Source organism: Bombus huntii, chromosome 3, assembly GCF_024542735.1.
Source record: "Bombus huntii isolate Logan2020A chromosome 3, iyBomHunt1.1, whole genome shotgun sequence".
Classification (NCBI taxonomy): Eukaryota; Metazoa; Arthropoda; class Insecta; order Hymenoptera; family Apidae; genus Bombus; species Bombus huntii.
The window spans coordinates 12,222,845-12,242,915 of record NC_066240.1 but is presented as its reverse complement, the minus strand read 5'-3'; the positions used below and the strand labels follow the sequence as shown (position 1 = coordinate 12,242,915).

Below are 20,071 nucleotides of genomic sequence, written 5' to 3'. Positions count from 1 at the left end.
CGGTTGGCAACCAAGTGATTGCGGATTTTGTCAATACCAGCTAATGACAGAATCAGCAATCGCTTAGTTGCCAACCCAATAGATTCTCGGAGCGTCGAGTTACGCTTCTCACGGCTGGCAAGATGTTAATCCCACGTTTCTCGATTTCTACTTATCTCGACGATACAGTAGCGGCGAGCAACCTGAATTCTATTTAAGCCAGGCAAAGCAAGGTCGAAGTTAACGTAAAATCTGATAAGAAGATAGCCGACTAGACGAACCCAGAGATGCCCCAAAAGTCTGACAGACAACCTAATTTCCAGTTTCGTCGGAATTAAGATACTCGCGTCGCGGAACCTGTCTGGATCTTCGTTAGTCTGTTACTTTCGATTCGCAATGGCCAGCTCGACGAAGATGGTATTTTAAAACGGTGCAAATAAAGCAACAAAGTGACGGACCATTAGCGGTAGCCAGGCTTCCGGAGCCAGATATGAAAAGGTCTTTCTAAACGGCCAGGACATTACGACGACGATAATTAATGAAACTGTACACCGTTTCGCCGGCATTAACTCGTTAGGGGGTTGCTGCTTGGGAAATTGTGCCCGTCTCGCGGAGAATTAGGGTGTAAATGGTAATGAGCGAACTGAAGGGAACACCACGAGCTACTTACGTTTCTGGTAAACGTATTTATGGCCCTTCTTGTCCGGTTTCGAAAATCCTTTGTCTTTTAGTATTACGCGAGTCTAGTCTACAAGGTTTGATTTCTGGTCTCTGATAAAGCCTGGATCCTGGACCGATAATATCCGTGATCAGATAATTCGAGTGTCTAGGCTCGCAGTTTCTCTCATCGCCATTGCGCGTTACAATTTTCGCTGCAGCGTGAAGCGAAAATTCGTATGGTTCGCGAATAAAATTCAAACTTGTACCATTAGCCAGCTCCTACAGTGGCTCCGAATATTATTTGCACGCCATTGTGTACCTACTACAACGTCGAAATACTAATTAATTAGTACGTCGAATCCCGAAACGCTCAGCGGTGCTTTCGCGCGACTGCAGAAATTTGGTGAAAACGAAACGTGCACCGCCTAATAAAAGAAAAGCTTCGTAGCAAAAGGATAAACGTAAGCGCAAACACTTTCTGCTGCTACGTAAAGGCATACAATAGCTACGAACATACAGAAGCAAGAACAGGATGGAGAGGAAGTAACGCGCAGCCGAGTTAAAATAAACTCAGAATCCATTTTCCCCCGTTTCTCAAATTTTTAACAATTCGCTCGTCGAGTCGGCCGTACACGTCATCCTCGATTACCGATCGATATCACCGATCTCCGGTCGACCCTCGCGATATCACGATCGCCAAGATCGTTATACCTAACTGGTCAAAGAATCAAAGAGCCTCATCTCGGCTGCGCAAGGGAAATCGATCGAGCCGGGTCTGCCATCGTGCCATTTTCATCACGCGCGCCCCGTTAGGTTAACGAAGAAGCCTCCGAACAGGACACTCCGGTATTTATTGCGCGCGTAAACATCGACGATCGGCTCGAAACGACGTGTCCCGATATCCTGTCGAACGGCGGCGGTCCACTCGACTCATCCCCTCGACCGTACGGGAGTGATCGATATCGGTATCGGACCGAGCACTCCAACGTACGCGGTGTTCGTGTAAAGCCCGCGTGTGTACATTTTCCGCGAGGCTGGATCACGTCGAGCCACGAGACTCTGCGATCCGGATACCGCTCTTCTCTTCGCTCTCTATGTCCGCCGTAACCGACAGAGGCTGGACGAACCGAAAACAGGACGGATAAGCGTCCACTGGAAACACGCGATCCTCGAATTGAGAACGACATGGATAGAGATCGCAGCATTTCGATGCGATCTGACTTTTGTAACGTCCTGTACAACGTCCTGTACAGTACGATCTTTATCCGTGGTCCTGATCCAGGATCTGACAGGTTTTGGTTGTCGCGGGCTGTATCCTATCTGTTTCGGTAATTCTACGGTCGTTTCAGTGTCTCCACGAGCGTGTGATAGAAAATAAAGAAACGAAGTTCTTGCTATCTTGAGCTTCACTTTCCTAATTTCCATATTCTTGGATATTCCTCGTGACTTCCAATCTAGTGACTTGCCAAGTCGTTCTACGCTTTCTATAGCCTTATATTTTATCTATCGATCGCGCACGTTCAAATTCACCCGCCCTGAACCTAAAATCCAAAGTAACAACACGGTCAAGCAATTTTTCCGACTCCGTGTCAGACTTCCATTACCAACGACGAACACGCCAGTCGTATGTTGAATCGTGTCTCCAATTTAACCAACTTTCCCAGCTTGTGCCAAGCTTCGCCCTGTCTGTGATTTTATTTTACCCATCTTTACTCGTGAAAAGCAGAACCGACGCGAAACGATCGCACGTGTCCGAGTTGGGAAATCTTCCGTAAACGCCAAATCCAAAAGTAACAACGCAATCAGGAAAATTCTCGGAACTCGTGTCGCAATATCCAAACACGCTAATCGCCGCGTTTCCATCCATTTTTCCATTCTTCGTTGCATCCGTCACGCTGTCAAGCGAACGAAATTGCATCGACCGGAGAAACGAGGTTGCATCAACGATGATCGAGCAACCGCGTTCCAATAATCCGCTCATCAGCGAGGATTAAAGGCCATTCCTCGTTGGATCGGATCGTCGCTTTTCGGCGAATGAAACATATCGCGGAGACAAAGGTGGATGATTGCTACCGTGGAAAGATGATAGGGACGTTCTACTCGTCGTTCGGATCGTCATCTGTAATGGAAACCCTCTGGAAATAATTGCTCTCCTTTTGCCCTTTTATCCAAGAACCATCGAGACATTCGTCGAGTAAATTGAACGGTTCAAAGTGGAACAGAAGGAGGCTCGATCGAATCCACGAATCTTATCTCTCATAGCGCGACTGTAGGATCAGGATATGTCTCGAATGTACGTACATGGACATAATTAATTCGTCTTATTTTCACTGGTTACGTATGTAGCGGCACACGAGTCAGAGGACAATTCAAATCACGTCGTTGTTTTGCCTCGGAGCAAGGAAAATGTAACCAAACTGGCGAACTGTACGTGTGGCTGTTGTATTAGGCGCATATGTTGTATACACGCACAATGTTTTTTGTTTTATATTAATTTATCGAATTATGCACGAGCGTAATAATAAAAGTAGAACGAAATGGATCATACCTAATTCGATAAAATAATATAAAGCTGAAATTTTTGTCTATCTATTATCACTTTATAAAACGAAAGAGCTTTTTGGACAACCTAATAATATAGAATTAACGCTTAGAGTGCTGGATACTCGCGGCCTATGTCGGGTTAAGGTTGGAATTTTGGGCGTTTGACGAACCTTCGCTCGAATTCGCCATCGCGGTTATAGCTGATATTTATTGGTACAAATGTGGTTATTACAAGAGGATACAAGTAATAGCGGCGATCGGATGGTCGAGACGTCGATGACAACGAATTCAGGTTCGACAACGAATCCACGGTCAACGGGATGACGTATGCGATGTGATACACGTATGACTCAACGTACAAGTAAAACTTATCTGAATGAACTAACTTGCAGTCCAAGTGGAACTGTCCTCGTATGTTCTTCTCCCCATTTCTCGGGTCGGTCTTTGTTTTTAAGGAGAACTATATAATTATTCCATATCTCTGTCAGGTACACGTCCTTCCCGTGACCGTGGCTACGTTCAGTGACCCGTTATGTCACTTCTAGCCCAAGCTCATCGTCGTAAAATCGGATTAGAACATTAAAACTGTTTCTTAGTTTTCTTACTTAAGTGTAGCTATAGTAAAAGTCTGTACTAGGGTATTGGGGCTTTTCCCAACATTCCAAAAGGGAAGCCCCGATGTCCTTTCATCTCCGACATATATATTACACTCTGAAGACCTCGATAACCTTTTTGCACGCACGCTTGTCGTCAACCGACTCCACCAGATTCTTCTAACGGCTTCCAACCGCCTTTTGTCTCAACTCAGACCTGGACGCCCTCTGACGCTTACACGCACATTCACATGTACAGCGTAAATGTATCATCCACCTAACACGAGTATACTCGTCGGGAACAACTAACTAGTTAAAGAGACGTTTCGAAATTTCTTTAAACTGGGCCGAAGCATTCGTTCGAACTAGGTCTAAACGTACGTTTACGAGCAGCCACACGAAATCCCGGCAATATCTGCCGATCTTCCGATATTCCACGAAGAGGAAGAATTTTCTATAATCGTGGTCCAAGTTGGAGGGAAGGAAGCAAGCTCGGAGGAAGTTAAGCCTCTTGCTGGGTAATTCTTTCTAATTTGTCGATACTCGAAGGGGCAGGATATTCTCTCCGAGTCTGTAAAGGAGCAATAAGAAGATCGTTATCGACCGTTGGAAATTATAATTAACAGGATGGTGCACGGAGCGAGCCTGAAACTGTAGCGGAGAGCCAGATTCGAGATTTTCGCGTGAAAACGGCCATTCGACTATCGCAAGGATGATAAATGTGTTTCTATGGTAGCGGCCGATGATCGATACGAAGAAGCACCGCTGGAGAAAGTAGGGCGTAATTTTCTTCGGATTCTCTGGCGTGCGCGTTGTCTAACTTTTTGATAGACATTTCCAGCTTCGGACGAACATTGTTCCGGCGGAGTTATCGATCAACGCGTCGTTGGGACGTAGCTGAAGCTCTCGTAGATCGCTCCATGCCCTTTAAATATTAAAACGCGCCAGTGCTTCGTTTTCTGTTGGCGGTACGCGTCTCGTTCTTTCCCTTCCGGGATATCCTTCTCGTTCCAACGACGATATTACGACGGGAATAAATGTAAACCGTACGTGGGATCACGGTGCTGCGAGATATCGCGTTCAAAACGAACTGGAGATACACTCGCGTTCGTAGGTATCGGGCCACCTTTCGGCCTCGTGCAACGCGAGATAATTCGTTCGATAATTCGTTTTTGACCTATTGCATCTCCTGACGCGGACAGACCAATTGCCGGACTGTGGATTTTTCTGCAATTATGACAAATTTAAAGTTAACATCCGCGGAATGAATATAATGTACAAAAGTACATAAAATAACGCGGGTTTACTCGCCACAATTTTTAGTAAGCGGAACAAATTACCGTGTAGCTTTCATTTCTCTAGTTCTCTTCGTGAAAACACGAAACTGTATAAAAATTCGCGCTTATTAAAATTCTGCGGTATTCTAAAAAATATATGATACTTGGTTCAAGAGAGGACATTCACACCGGACGGCTATTGTTGGTTTTATTTGACAGCCTAAGGAGAAGCAGGTCAGTTCCCTTGACTAACGTAGTCACGTATTGCATGTTTGAAAAATTCTTGCAGCACCTGTTGAAAATATTTATGTCATCGAGCGAACGATTAGCCGATCGATTCTACGTTCGTGCAAGGCAACCGCGCTATAAATTTGCAAAAACGCGATGAATATGAATTAATTACACACACACACACACACATTGTATATGCATCGTACACGTCCCTAACTTCGTTGGCGAAGTACGAATTAAATGCAAAACTCACAAACGTTTACTTCGAATATCAAGGAGAAATCTCGAAGTTGCAACAGGAAAGATGGAAAAACAGGAGCGTCAGAAATGGTTAAAGCAACGATCGTGAGACGCAGCTGACATAAACGAGAAGGAATCTAACGCTATTACACGCAATCAGATTTCTATCGTAACGTTGAATGTATAGATCCTTTTTGCTTGTCTCAACATTCCATAGACTCGATCTGATTTCGCCTGAGTTTCGAAATCGGGCGATAATCGATAAAGGCTTTGATAACTTCTGAATTATTTCTCAGGTTAATCTCGCTCTCCCCGAGTGTTCTAATACTTTCGGGCAGGAGTGTACGTATAGGTGAAACTCGATGCAAAGAGCTTCGTTATGTTCGATTTAATACGTAGGGACGGCGCAGACGATGATGCAATTAGAAGATGGCGAATTCAGGTTGAGTCGTGTCAGGTTGCAGGGAAAGTAGAAGCTAGGTTTAATTTAACCCGGGCAAAGTGAAATTTAGTCGCAACTCGGTCTAAGCAAACTGAAATCTAGACGACACGAGAAACCTAGCTTTAATTTAACCCAGGCATGTAGAAACTCTAGATCCGAGGGCGAACGTAGGTGCGAAAATTTTGGGATTTACGTCGACCTACATTCGATCTATAATTTAATCTAATCTAACTTCCAAAGTGCTAATCCAGGCGAACGATCTGGATCTACGTTAACCGAGAACTTAAGAAGCCTAAGGCTGCTTTACTCCGGATCTCGGGAAACCTAAATCTACGCTGACCTAGACCTACGTTCGTTTACCTCTTCTTGGGTGCCCTACGGCAGCGTCGCCCTGGGCCTCGCAATTTTATCTCCGAAAGATCTTCCGCTTTGTAAAATCTAAAGACTGTCCCGAACCTTCAAGCTCGAATGCGATTCTTCAATTCCACTGATATTACTTTCTCGTCCAACTTATTATTTCCGGTGTATCGCAGGAATACTATTTTTCGTTCTCTTAACTATTTGCGATTTCTTCATAGGATCTCAGGATTCAAATTATCAACGCTAACGCTCTCAGACTACTATATCGTCGACTGACGAGACCTATTTTGGAACACGGATGTATAATCCAGTCACCGTACTGTAAATCTTGCAGCAACGATATTGGGAATGTACGGCATAAATTTGACGTGCTGCCAGACATAGCGGTCGCCCCGTGGCATTTCATTTTCACGACTCTGATATAATCCCCGACAATTGAAATCTTCAGACATTCGACGATAGAGTAATAACCTTTGATATTACGTTTATGAGTAAAATAGCCAAAGGTTTTGTACTTGGTCCTCCAAGATGCTTAACAACATACTCTTTGTTACATACAGCATCTCGCAACATATGGTTATTTCAATCGCATAAATCGAACGTCTCTTCGCGCTATCTCCGTCTATTAAGAATATCGATATATTCGGCCAATCTCTAGCAACCTTGAGACGCTCCTCACAGTGTATACTATAATTATTTCTTCTTAGTTTACGCTTAAACTTGTACGTCTATCTTCCTCTTTCTTCTCTTTTCTTCGTATAATATGCGCATATATATTATTTTCCCTCGCGCTATAGCTTTTCGTATCAAAGGATTCATCCTATAAATAAATAAATAGATAAATAAATTGAGTCTCCCCTAACTTGTCGTATGACGCTATTTCTCCGCTCCGTATAATCCCAAATAATCCCTCTTGCCGTTCTCCAGTCACAGCCACGGTCTGACCGCGACATTCTAAAATATGTCTTTGTTTACCGGTAAGCCGGAAGCTTAGGCGTCACTCGTCTCGAATCGATTCGGCTCCTCTGTCGATACGGGTCTACGCTACCAGTTGTTCTTCTTTTCAAAGCATCGATCGGATCTGGAAAATTATAACGAGAGAAAAAAAGTTATTCTTTGATAAAAAGAGCACCGACGTTGCCTACGTCGAAGTTGGAACTGCCCTCGTCTTGACTCTTGCAACCCCCGTTTCTCCATTCAGCTCGACCAACCTTACCTCTTTTTTCGCTCGTTTCTTTCGCGTCCTTTTCTCCTTTCTCTCTCTCTCTCTCTCTCTCTCTCTCTCTCTTTCTTCTCATTTTTTCCCTCGTTGCTCCCCTTTCCTCCCCGCGCTTTTTTGTTCTTTCAACTATCCCTGGTAAAACATGTCACCCTCTCTCTGAGTTGTATTCCTCGCGAAGACGTTCTTGGTCCCTCTTCGTATCCCCGAGGACAAGCGTACCATTCTTCAACACGCGTTTTCCGTATTTTCCACTGGATTCTTTTTTCCACGGCTCTTTCCGTTGGTCGAGACGGGCAAGGTTCATGTTTTCCAGGCTGACAAGTGGTTCCTCGTTTTTCGCGGTCGCACGAGTGCCCTTCTTTCTGTTTTCTACCTGTTTTCTTCCCGTCCCTTTTGCCTCGCGCACGACGTTTTATAAAACGTATTTCTAGTTCTTCGTTTCCTTTTTCTCGCGCACAGTCGACGCCAGACTGTCAAAAAACAATTTCGCTTTGTCTTATATTAGATACTTTGCTCTCTCGTCGCACAGAGCGTTCCATTCCAATTGTCCACTCTCGAGTTCTTCAGCCTCGCACAAAGGATTCTCGAGCTTCTAACTCCAATTTGAGTAACGGAACAGAAAGGCCACGGTGTTAACTCGCTAGTTTATTTATTTCGTATAAATTCTAACTTTCGAAACACCGTACGTACATTCTACGTGAAAAAGGTACCTGATTAAAATTTCCTTTGTATTCTCTGTTTTGCAAATCTGTTTCTTGTTTCTCGGATAAACGGCTGTGTGTTCACCTCCAAACGGCTGCTCTTTTACGAGCGAATACTCTAATGGAAACTAAGTGATTGCGGATTTTGTCAATACCACCTAATGACAAAACCCGCAATCACTTAGCTGCCAACCCAATATACAGGGCGGTTGGTTACTGGTGGTACAAGGCGGTACAAAAAAGAAGTCGAAAATATAGAATAAAATTTTTTTTATTTTTCTTTTTTTTTTTTAATTTTTCCATCGAGACAACGATCTACAGTGAGATCCGTTATAACGAGACGCGATAAAGTGCACGCGTACCGAGCGAAAATTCAAAATCGATTTTTTCGAAAACAAAGCCTCGAACGAAAAATTTTTATTCTATATTTTCGACTTCTTTTTTCGCGTAGAATCACCCCCTTTCCGCTTGTACCACCAGTTACCAACCACCCTGTATAACCGTGTCACTGTGACTCGAAGTCCAATTCTGGGTCTTCCTATTCCCAGTACACAAATTGTGTCAAATAAGATACCAAGTATCGCTAATCGATAACAGGAAACGCGTCAAGAACTATCTGGCAATCATCCCCTAGCATCTAAGCAAACTAAGAGATCCACACGTTAAATGTAATAAATTCGTGATGGCTGTCGTGGCACTCTTGATGGCACTCGTTCGTGATTCAGCGCGTTACCAGTGTACACAGTGGCTCGTAAATACGAATGGACATTCTGATCGATATTTATTAACCCGGTTATTACCAAGAATACATGAATTAATCAAAAGTAATTGCTCTGCTCTGGTATCTTCTTGTATTATCGGAATTAGAAACGTGTATATATCGCAGGAAATTTAAACTGTTTATTAAAAATCTTATCAGTGGTATATTCAAATTAAATACATAACTCGTCCAAGTAACAAACGGTTTTAAATAATATTATTATTGCAATCGATCGCAGCAATCTCCTGATCGATTTCGAAGATCCTTTTTCATCGTTATTTCTATCCGTAGCTTGACGACAAATAAGCTTGACAAGCTAAGTGCAATAAGCTCCTTAAATACAAAAATTGCTGCTCTGTCGACGAAAGACCCGGAGAAATAGCCGACGCGAGCAAATTTATTTCACTAGAAACGGTATAACTTGAACAGTTGGGCGAGAGATATTCTCGAATTTGATCGCAAGCAAGTCCGTAAGCCAACGCCTAATCGTACAAGCTCTAACCGTCGATATATTCTCTGCTTTGAAGCGGACCTTACCACCTAGCAACAGAGTCCTCTGCCCACTCCTATACTGTGACCTGCTAATATGTAAAATGCTCAGTTTTTCTATACGTACACAGTGTACATACGTATGAACCTATATAAGCGTGTACATAGATTTCATTTACATTTACTGCAACGCTTATAAATGTCAATCTCTTTGTCGTATATTAACTTACAAAAGCGAGTCTTGTCGCGTCGCGATATTCTACGACATCTGTAACAAAGGATAAAATGTTGCACCTCTTCTTTTCTCGATATTCGTCGATGACATACAAAATGCACATAATGACGACATAAAAGACACGAAAATCTTTGAGGCAATAAATACTGATGTTAACGTTAACTTCGATGTTATTGATCTTTAGGAAGACGTGATCCAGTTCGAACGTTGCTCCAGTGAAAATCTCACGGATCTCGACTTAATCAAGTTCTACCGGAGCAGGTTCACTCGCAGTAAACTCTTTGATTCTATTGTTGCGGCGATTACCAGGCTGAGAGCCTTCGGTATAGTCGTCAATTCCAATCTCACGTTTGCTGACCATTTAGGCCATTTACCCACGCATCGTCGCTATTTCTTCTAGGATTTCATTAAGCTTAGCGCTATGGTCGTTTCAACACAATCCCTACATCTTAATCAAGCTTAACGCCTTCCTTGTATTCCCTCGCGTCCACTATGCCTCCGACAAACCCTATATGATCAGACAGAGAAACCAACTACAGAGGATCCGGCACTTTTTCCAAGGTTCGTTGCTTCTAAATCCGGCTAAGGTATAAATTTTGTCCAAAATTTCGCTAACGAGTAATTAGCCGACGAAGCTGTTTTTCTATTCTCAGTTCTAAATGGATTTGTCGACTGTCCACACTACTACTTCTTATTAATTTTCATTATTTTACTTTTCCACTCCACCTCTTTGTTCTATCTTCCGTACTTCTCCGGATTTGGCTACACGAACGCTATATCTCGTGTATGCGAGTCAGACGATACTTTATGCAATAGTACCATCTTCTTCTCTATCTCAGTGGCAGCAATTTCCAGCAATCTTAAAGGGAAGATTCACGCAGCCTTAGCTAGCTTTACTTCGGTTTATTTATACGCTTGTTTGTCTTAGCAATTTGTTTGTCGTCTAGCTTCTGTATCATTCCGATACTTAAATATCTTCCTGAACTTTATATCAGCTTCCCGTGAAAAGAAATCTTCTCTCGTCTAGTTAACAAATTAATAAATCGAAATCGTCGGCAGTCTTTCTGTCTCTAATTTTCTAACTAACTTATACTCTGCGAGAAACGAGCGACCAAATATTTTCCAGCTGTAGATGGCGAGATCTATCCTGAAAACCGACAATACGGCGGCTGATACGGTGTATCCAGTTTATCATCGACGGAAATTAAACTAGTTTCGAGGCTGGCCAGAAACGATATTAACCAGGCCGAATAATCGCCGTGGAAAACTGGGCCGCGTTTATCGAGTGTCGAGGCTCCATCTCGTCCTCGAATCTTGCTTTTCTCTGTTCCATTACGTTCGTATCGCGATTACGAGATCATCGCGCTGCGCCAGTCCCAATCAACTTCCCCTTGAAACCGATCTATTGTTCCATTGGAATATCGGGCCGAAGTTACAATTGGTTTAGGCAAGGAGGATCGAAAATTACGGGCGAATCGAAAGGGCAGAAAGCTACGGGCGTAGCAGGTTGTGTTGCGGTGTTGCGCCAAGTTGTATCATAGACCGCTCGCGTGCAAGTTCGAAGACGATGCTCCGAGCAACCGGGCAATCGAGAGTTTCGTTTACGAAGCGAAAGCCTAGATTCGTCGAAACTTGTAATTGGGCCACGGTGTAGTTGTATCGAGAATCGGTTGCAGTTCGGTGCGTGATCGTAAGACACGAGATTCGGAACAGATCTTTGTAGCAGTGTAGATTGCTCCAGTTTCTGGTTAGAACGTGGGTGTTGGAATACAACGATATTAATCGCATACAGATGAGATGATTAATCGAACGGATTCTTCCCTTCGTTGCCCAGCGATATCCCCACTAGCGTGCGTTCGTCAGATGTACCACGGCGGCTAGCGCGTGCATGCTCTTTCGAGAATTCGGCGGAAGAAGCGTAAGGATATGGATGGAACATTGGGCACGTCGAGAAGCTATTAGAAGGTTCTGTGGCACATGTGACGCCACACGGACATCTACACAGGTCACGCTCCTTACCGCATAGAGAATTGGGGTTCAAAACCTTTTCAAGGGCCATGGGTCACTAAGTCAGTCAGTCTGAGAATAACTAACCAACAGTCTACATTCCACAACACACTTATATTTCTTGTAATAATTGTTTAATAAATATCACATAATATTATTTCAACAGAAACATTGTGTCTTCCACGGATTATTAATCTTAATTCCGAGATTAAATTCTAACAGTGAGGATGACCGTAAGCGTGTCACGATTAATGCTTACTATATCGCTGAAAACTCTAGCAACTTTTACCTTCGCCGCGCCGAATAGGATCAGTTTTGTAATATGCCGCAATACGTGTAATCTGCACGCGGCAAAACAAAATATTATTTCCTGTACGAATTGTAACTGAATAAAAAGTAGCGAGTTTATAGAATATTTATATGATATAAGCGTATAAAAGTTCAATATGCGGAGCAAAGTGACTGTATTCGATCGTTCGTACTGCTATTTTTGATCCGCGGTGAAGAGTGTACAGGTGTATGGAATACGCGCAATACAGAAATGTGTATAAAACATAGTTGAACGAAAACATGGATAAACGTCTATTTAGGTTTCGTCTCGTTAATCGCATCGACATAGATACGCAACTACTGCGTACACCTGCGCAGTTTAATAATCGTAAATCATTGGCACGAGTGCGAGAAGGAAGAGAAAAAATTCCTTGTTTCTTCTTTTTGCAATTTTGCAATCTTCCTGGCTACATCTTAAAATTTTCATCCTGAGCAGGCAACGGAAAGTAATTTCATTTCCTTTTGCCAGTAAAATCATCGAGTCTTCTCAGCTGGCTGGCTTTCTTCTTGCAAATCAGCCTGTTTACGGCATCAGTTGAATATTAATCGAACTCTATGACGAGAAACTTCTGCGGAAAACTCGGAGAAGTGTTTTTTCTCGGTATCCTTCGTGTTCGCCGACTTCTTCGCGGAAAGTTGTAATTGAATCGGCGACGCACTCGCTTCTTTGTTTGAATTTTAATCGAATCCTCGGCAGCTTCTTACTGTCGCTGGCGTATCGACGAGACCGGGTAGTTTCCGCAATTTAATGGACTCGATTATCGGGCATAAACCCGGCCGCAAGGACGTTCCCCTCTCATTCGCCAGTTCTCTCGCATAATTGACCGAGCCGGCAGCTTTTTTCTGATGAAACTTTCGATTTTACGAGTATCAAAAGCTACCATACGACGTTGTTTCGCTTTACAGAGTTTCAACTTGTTTCATCCTTCGTCTTTGGAATTTCCCTCAGATTCTTTCCTTTGGATTTTTCTTTAATTAATCCCAAAGAATCAAATTCCGCGATGCAAGCGGCTAAACTTTGATACGAAGGCTAAGCTGTTCGTCTAAATTATTACAAACGTGTTACACGTGGTTTAAGGTTCGCAGAGATCCAAGAAACGGAAGGTTACTACCCTAAGCCTAAATTGTCGCACGAATAAATGAATCTCATCCGACTCTACATCAGTCGTAGTGGACCATCAATGCACCGATAAATTGCCTAAAATATATTTCAAAGGAAGCAACGACCTACGAGCATCCTCGAAGCTCATCAAACGGCCCAAAGGTTCCATTCCTTTTTTCTCCATATGGCTTTCGAGACGCGTGTTGAGAAAACGAAAGAGGGAAAATAATATAACAGGATGAAAGAGAATAAAAAAGAAACGAAAGGGCGGTTCGAGGGAAGAAACGAGCGAAACGAGCGGTGTAAAAGGATGATTCGGAAAGTTTTACAACGAAAGGCGAGGCTTCGGCTCTCCTCTCCCTCTCTCTCTCTCTCTCTCTCTCTCTTTTCCCCTTTCTGTCTCCAGAGAACACCCATGAAATTCTCGGCCGCCATATTTCTTTCGCCTGCCCCTCGGTGCTTCCTCCGCTCGCCTTTAAATCCACCAACGCCAACCCCCTGTGCTCGACCATTGTTTCCCCGGTGGGGCGAAACAACGAGACGAACGAGAAAGGAGGTCGGAACGACAGGGAAAATTGCCTGCGCCCCGTTTGCACGCGATTTGCAGGGGAAAAAATGTGGACGAGCCTGGCTGATTAAGAGTGGAAACGCGGCAGATCGCGGAACGCGGTTCGCAAATTGTTTCAAAGCGAAACAATTTGATATCGGGTTGGCGATATGACCGGCGAAAAAACAGATCCTCGCGCTCCATCTACTCTTTTGCGTATTCATTAAACATCGAATTCTTGTAAAATTAATATTTCATTGGCGATTTGAAAAACAGTCGATTCAACGGAATCCTCCTTGAAAGTAAAGAGGAGGAAACACGGGATTGGTTGGGACGTAGGAATATCGTCTGGAACAATGTGAAAAATCCTAAATGGCCAGGGGGAAGTTTGAGAAAGAATTGGCAAACGATGGCTATCGTGTTTGCGATTAATCGAGAATGAAAAAGAATTGAAATAAAACACAGAGATAGAAAAATCCGTGTCTTTAAATATTTATCAAGCGAGGATTGAACCAGCCGGAAGTGCGACCGGTCCCCGATTCGAAAACGATGCTAAAGGCAACAGACAGAGGAAGAAAGAGACACGACGATTGAAGAAGGAGGAAGGAAGGAGAAAATAAAAATAAAACAAAGGGGGAAAACGGTGGGTGAACGGTTGGAAAACGATAGGGTGGAAAGTGCTCGCGCAGCTTTGGCTTTCCAACGGATCGTTGCTGATAAAGCGCGATAAGCGGCGCCGCGGCACGTTATGAGGACGGAAACGATAACGCCGGCACATTTCCAGGGGAACGTCGACTCGCTTTTCCGCTCGGTCTTTGCGCTTTTCGAGCAGCCGGATCGACGCGACGCGGACCTAACCAGAGGATAGATCGGCCTGCAGCAGGTTCGTATCTCCAACAGCCTTGTAGCCGGATACACACAGGCTAATTGAATGTGTCCGCGTTTGTGCTCGGATTAAATCCCGCGGTCAGGATTCGTTAGCTGTCGCGCTGCTTGCCGGGTTGTTGCTGTTGTCGCGACCGTTACGCCGATAATCGCCTACACGCAGTTCGATGCTAAGCTCGTTTCCATGGATTTTCAACGACGCTTCGATGCGCGCCGCTTCACCATCTTTCCAGGCGATTCCACCCAAACGTATCTTCTGTTTATCCTTCACCGAACGGAAAGAGACTACGATCCTTTCCGGGAAACGATACGAAGTATCTGTTGCGTGCTAAAAAAACGGTAAAATTCTTTTTTGTTAACTCTTAGCGTAGCACTGTTTGCGGCCGGTTTAACTGCTTCGACCGAATATTTGTTGGTGTCGATACATTCCGCGAATTTCTCAACTTACGTTTCTTCTCGTGTTAGCTTCAGCCGGAACCAAGCAGCTTTTAAGCGCTCGTTAAACTCGACGATCGAATAAAACGTGCCGCGGCTTTCGAATTTTTATATCTCAGGTTATTGCAGATTTTAGCAACCAGGACAGATCTCTATATTCTAAGGAGAAGCGTACAGGTTTAGAACTGAAACGAAAAATCATAAATGCCAATAATATTTTTTCCATATTTTACTCAAGCCTGAGGTATATTCTTGACGCGGGAGAAATACGATCGGGCGGAAAATGACCCGAAGAACACAGGTGCAGTAAAAGTTACAAAGAGTCCGTTCGACGAGAGGCTCGGGCTTGAAAGAGAAGGATATTCTTTCGAATTAGCGTCTTATTTTCCATCGTGTAATATACTTTCTTTGACACGAGCATCAAAATCTTCCAACGTTAAACGAACAGCGTTCCTTCTTTTTCCGTATCCTGGTAATTCGATAATGAGAAAATTCCTTTTTATCGTGACTCTATCGCAACCGAACAATCCGACTCTTTCACCTACATACTCGAATACGTTTTACAGAGAATGCATTAAGCGACAGACCATCAGGCGCCTTCGTCGGAATCGTTTCCTGGTAACGATCATCCGTAGGCATCGATTCTTAGGCTCGATTCCCATCAAAGAGATCCCAATTTCCGTCGATTTGTTTGACGCGAGCGATTCCTCGACACAAAAGCGCCCACCCACCGCGGGCATTGTTGCCATCCAGAAGCCCTCTCTAATGATTTAGGATTACCGTCGGTCGACTCGTGAAACAGTTGTCTAACGACCGTCTCCGCCTGTCTCTCGATTCCAATCCTCCTAGTCATTTTCCTTGTGCATCTTCGATGTACATTTATGCACAACGGATGACTGTCATTTAAAAAGAGCGTTTGTACGGAGAAAGGTTTAGTCACGTTCGAACGGAAGAGCGTGATTTAAATTGCCGAGGTTTTGCTTGCTTTTTAATACGCAGACTGCTGCGGTGGTCATCGATGACACGTGTTACTAGATTTCTTGGAATATTTAAAACTTGCGTGGATTAAGAAACGTGGACTTTTCAACCACACGACATTTTTTTTTTATTTATTAAAATTTGCAATCAATTCTCGCATTGAGAATTTTCAGTAATGTATTTTCTGGCGTGGCGCAGTGACATGGCTAATTATTTATAATAAGTTAATACTTATTATAGATAAGTATAATTTATAGGTATGTATTGTAAATAGGTAAATATTGATTAATTTAGATAACTAATTGAATCTAGCGTTTAGGTCTAGCGGGTAGTGTCTCTTCAGCCTGCGGATCTGGTCCGACGTATCAAGTAGTCCAGTGATTAGGGGGTTTCGGTGTTTGTTGACTCTTTTGCTATGTCTGTCACTATATTTTGCTATTTCCTCTTTGACTGTGGGTATCTTGAGGTCGCGATGTATCGTTTCGTTGGTGACATACCAAGGTGCATCTATTAAGGATCTTAGCGTTTTCGATTGGAAGCGTTGAAGTATTTCAATGTTGGAGTTACTTGCTGTTCCCCATAGTTGGATTCCGTAGATCCAGACAGGTTTTATTACGGTCTTGTAGAGGGTAATTTTATTCTGTATGTTTAGTTTGGAGCGTCGGCCCGTGAGCCGACACGACATTTTGTAAAAATGTTGCGTATAATAATATCGCGGCTGCCAGAGCAAAATATAACATAGAATTTACGCGTCGAGTAGAATAAAGTGAAATTGATCGAACGGGGTGCACGATTGGCGTGCCGTTTTCAAGAAACGTAATTTCTGATAACGCGCGAAGAAAATTTGGTTTCATAGAAACACACTTGGTCGATTTTGCCTGCTTTTCGAATATCTAGACGAAATAGTGGAAATTCGATATTTCACGTTAAATATTTCTCAAGTAGCGTAGCTCAATAACATGTATTCGATATTTTTCTGGTAAATATTTTTCAAGTACCACGTCAAACGATTTTCGATATCTCGGTTTCAAATATGCGTTGAAATAAATAATATAACAGACACGGGTATCCGATATTCTCTTTTGATCTACTTCGTCCGATATCCCGTTTGGAAATATATACCCATCTTCTAAGTAGCACACTATAACCGCAGACAACCGGTGCGCTTCGATTCCATCGGACCAATTCAAAATACCCCTCGAGCAACATGCTAATTCCAAGTTTCATTCCTTGGTAATTCCCAAAGCCATTCGGTTCGACCCGAGCCTCTCAGCAACTAAAGCGATCAACTTCAGCCGTCATCAATTTCTGATTTCACTGTACGCATATATCAGTGTTCAATTTCTCTTACGTTCTACTTACGCTCGTAACCGTTGCCTATCCGCTGCTCTATGGATATTTATGGAAATTTAAATTTTTACGAAAACGACCGAAATAGAAGCATTTATCGTTAGATACAACTTTGTTTCACCCGCTAAATATTTTAACGAGTATCTCACTTTCGATATTTTACATACCTTCGCACGTCGTATGTATATTGTATCGTACTGTATGTATATTCGATGCACTTTTGCATTTGTAAATTTCCCGTAAATGCGCGAAAATCTGCGTCTGCAGTCTACTTATCAGGAACACGCGATGCCGGTAATCGTAAATTTCAACGCTTTGATAACGTCGTTATTTCTCTACTCTTCTAATTTATGGATTTAATCAGCCTGGCTTCTCGGCGACTCGTAGATCCACGAAGACGAAAAGAGCAATATTCCCGATTGGCCTCGGGTCAACGATATTCTCGCCAACAGTTTCATCGACCAGAAATCGGCCGTGAAACAGGCACGTTCACGAATGCGAGCGACGGCAACGAGAAGCTTCCGATTCTGCGCCGTAAACGATCGGGTGTAACGTACTCGATCGGATCACGGCGCCGAACGATTCCTTCAGGACCGCAGAAATCGAGCGTCGGCTCGTACCCTTCCACGTATCGCGATAGCAAACGCAAATTTATAGCCTCCAGTTCGCTCCTTCTTCAGCGCCGCCCTTTCCCTCCGTCCCTTTCCTTACTTCCAGCCTGTTCTAAACGCTTTCGAGCTGTTGCAAATTGCTCCAGCTGTCTGGAGAATACTGATTCAGTCGTGGAGTTCGCAGCCGACTCCCTGGAGGAGGATTAAACCGTAGGGTTTAATAGTGAATTGTAAGAATGGGTTTTGCGTAGTGACGCTGCGAATGTTAATTGCAGTGGATTTTAACGGATGGTAGATCGTGCGATGTAAATTCGAAACGAGACCCCGCTACGTTCGACACGCGTTTTGGTACGAGCTGTTTATTTGTTGAATCGGTTAACTCCGAGGAACAGAAAGTAGAGAAAATCGACCAAGTTACGGATGAGACGAGCGAAAGCGCTTCGGTGCTTAAAATTTAAGAAATTTTTAAAAATAGAGGTGACGGATTATGTTCACAAAGCGGGCGATTTTCGTGACACTGTTTAACACTAGAACTACCGATAGTTAACACGAAACTATTTCTACCAAAACTAGTAAAAATGACTGATTTTTGAAAAATACGTAGTAATAGAATATTTGTGTATTTATTGATTTATTACTTTCTTACGGAAGCAATTCCACGTTATGTAGTACAATTTTATTAACGATGATCCCTAAAATGATACCTAAACGAGGGTTGACACATTTATAAAATTGTAGAACCAGTCATTTTCACTGGTGTGGTATTTCTAGCGTTAGCATCTAGCGATCGATCCGCAATTTTCCTGATAACTGATATCGTCATATCGAATGATACACAGCAAAAATTTTAAAAACGTTTGTGGAAAATTGTACAAAACGAGGAAACTGGTTAATTGGGTTCGATAAACAGATTGCAGGATCCTTTTACACTTTGACAAATACCAGTCATTTTCAATGGTATTGGTATAAGTAGCCTTGATACAGAATTATTTTCAGTTTCAATACATAAAAAACAAAATAAAATTCATTATATTATTCTTTTAGTTATCGTTGTGAAAGTCATTACATCATTGTGGAAAAAATATAACATGAAGTAGGAATTTTAAAATAGAATTGTAAAACCAGTCAATTTGACTGGTGTGGTAGTTCCATTGTTGTTAAATATAGTTGGAGCTAAGCTGCCGACGCTTTTACGTTTGTTTAACCCTTTGAGCGCTATGAACGCATATATGCGTTCTCACACAACCGTTCAATTTTGGGCTATGAACGCATATATGCGCTCTCACACAACCATTCAACTTGGGCTAAAAATGGCGTTAAAGTGGCCTGATAAAAGAGACGTATAGATGTTATCCATCTCACATTCTGATAGTTTCGTTGAAACAAAAGAAATTAATTATCAAACTGGCAAACTAAAACGAAAACCAAAGAGTGTAGCAGACTACAATGCCTTTCGTAAAAAATACACAGCCCACGGCGTGCTTCTTCGTGAAGAGTGGGCAGCCCACGGTGGACGCTTAACGTCGGACAACGCAGCGCTCAAAGAGTCAAAAGCGTAAATATCTATAAAATGTGCTACATCCGACACTAAAGAAGATAAGATAAATAAGTAAAATATGTCAATTATTATACAGGGTGGTTGGTAACTGGTGGTACAAGCGGAAAGGGGATGATTCTACGCGAAAAAAGAAGTCGAAAATATAGAATAAAAATTTTTTTGTTTAATTTTTTCATCGAGACAACGATCTACAGTGAGATACGTTATAACGTACCGCACGCGTACCGAGCGAAAATTCAAAGTCGATTTTCTCGAAAACAAAGCCTCGAACGAAGAATTTTTATTGTATATTTTCGACTTCTTTTTTCGCGTAGAATCACCCCCTTTCCGTTTGTTCCACCAGTTACCAACCACCCTGTAGAATTGAACCCCTTTACGTGCCATTTTTCCGGATCTAGGTGGTCGGAAACGCACAATTTTGTTCTCGACGCAATTGTTTCTTGATTGCATGATAATATACTTTTCTGTTATTTTCTGCAATTATGATACTGTATCCTGCTATGTGATGTATCTGTGTTCTCGATACGATAAGATG

At 42.8% G+C, this 20,071-nt stretch overlaps 1 protein-coding gene and 1 long non-coding RNA gene across 6 annotated transcripts in view; one reads left to right on the top strand and one right to left on the bottom strand.

Moving 5' to 3' along the window:
• LOC126863605 (uncharacterized) overlaps positions 1–20,071 on the top strand; it is a 207,363-nt gene that overhangs the window by 52,732 nt on the left and 134,560 nt on the right. The window lies entirely within an intron of this gene.
• The window catches only part of LOC126863679 (uncharacterized), a 189,178-nt gene that overhangs the window by 52,924 nt on the left and 116,183 nt on the right, over positions 1–20,071 (bottom strand). The window lies entirely within an intron of this gene.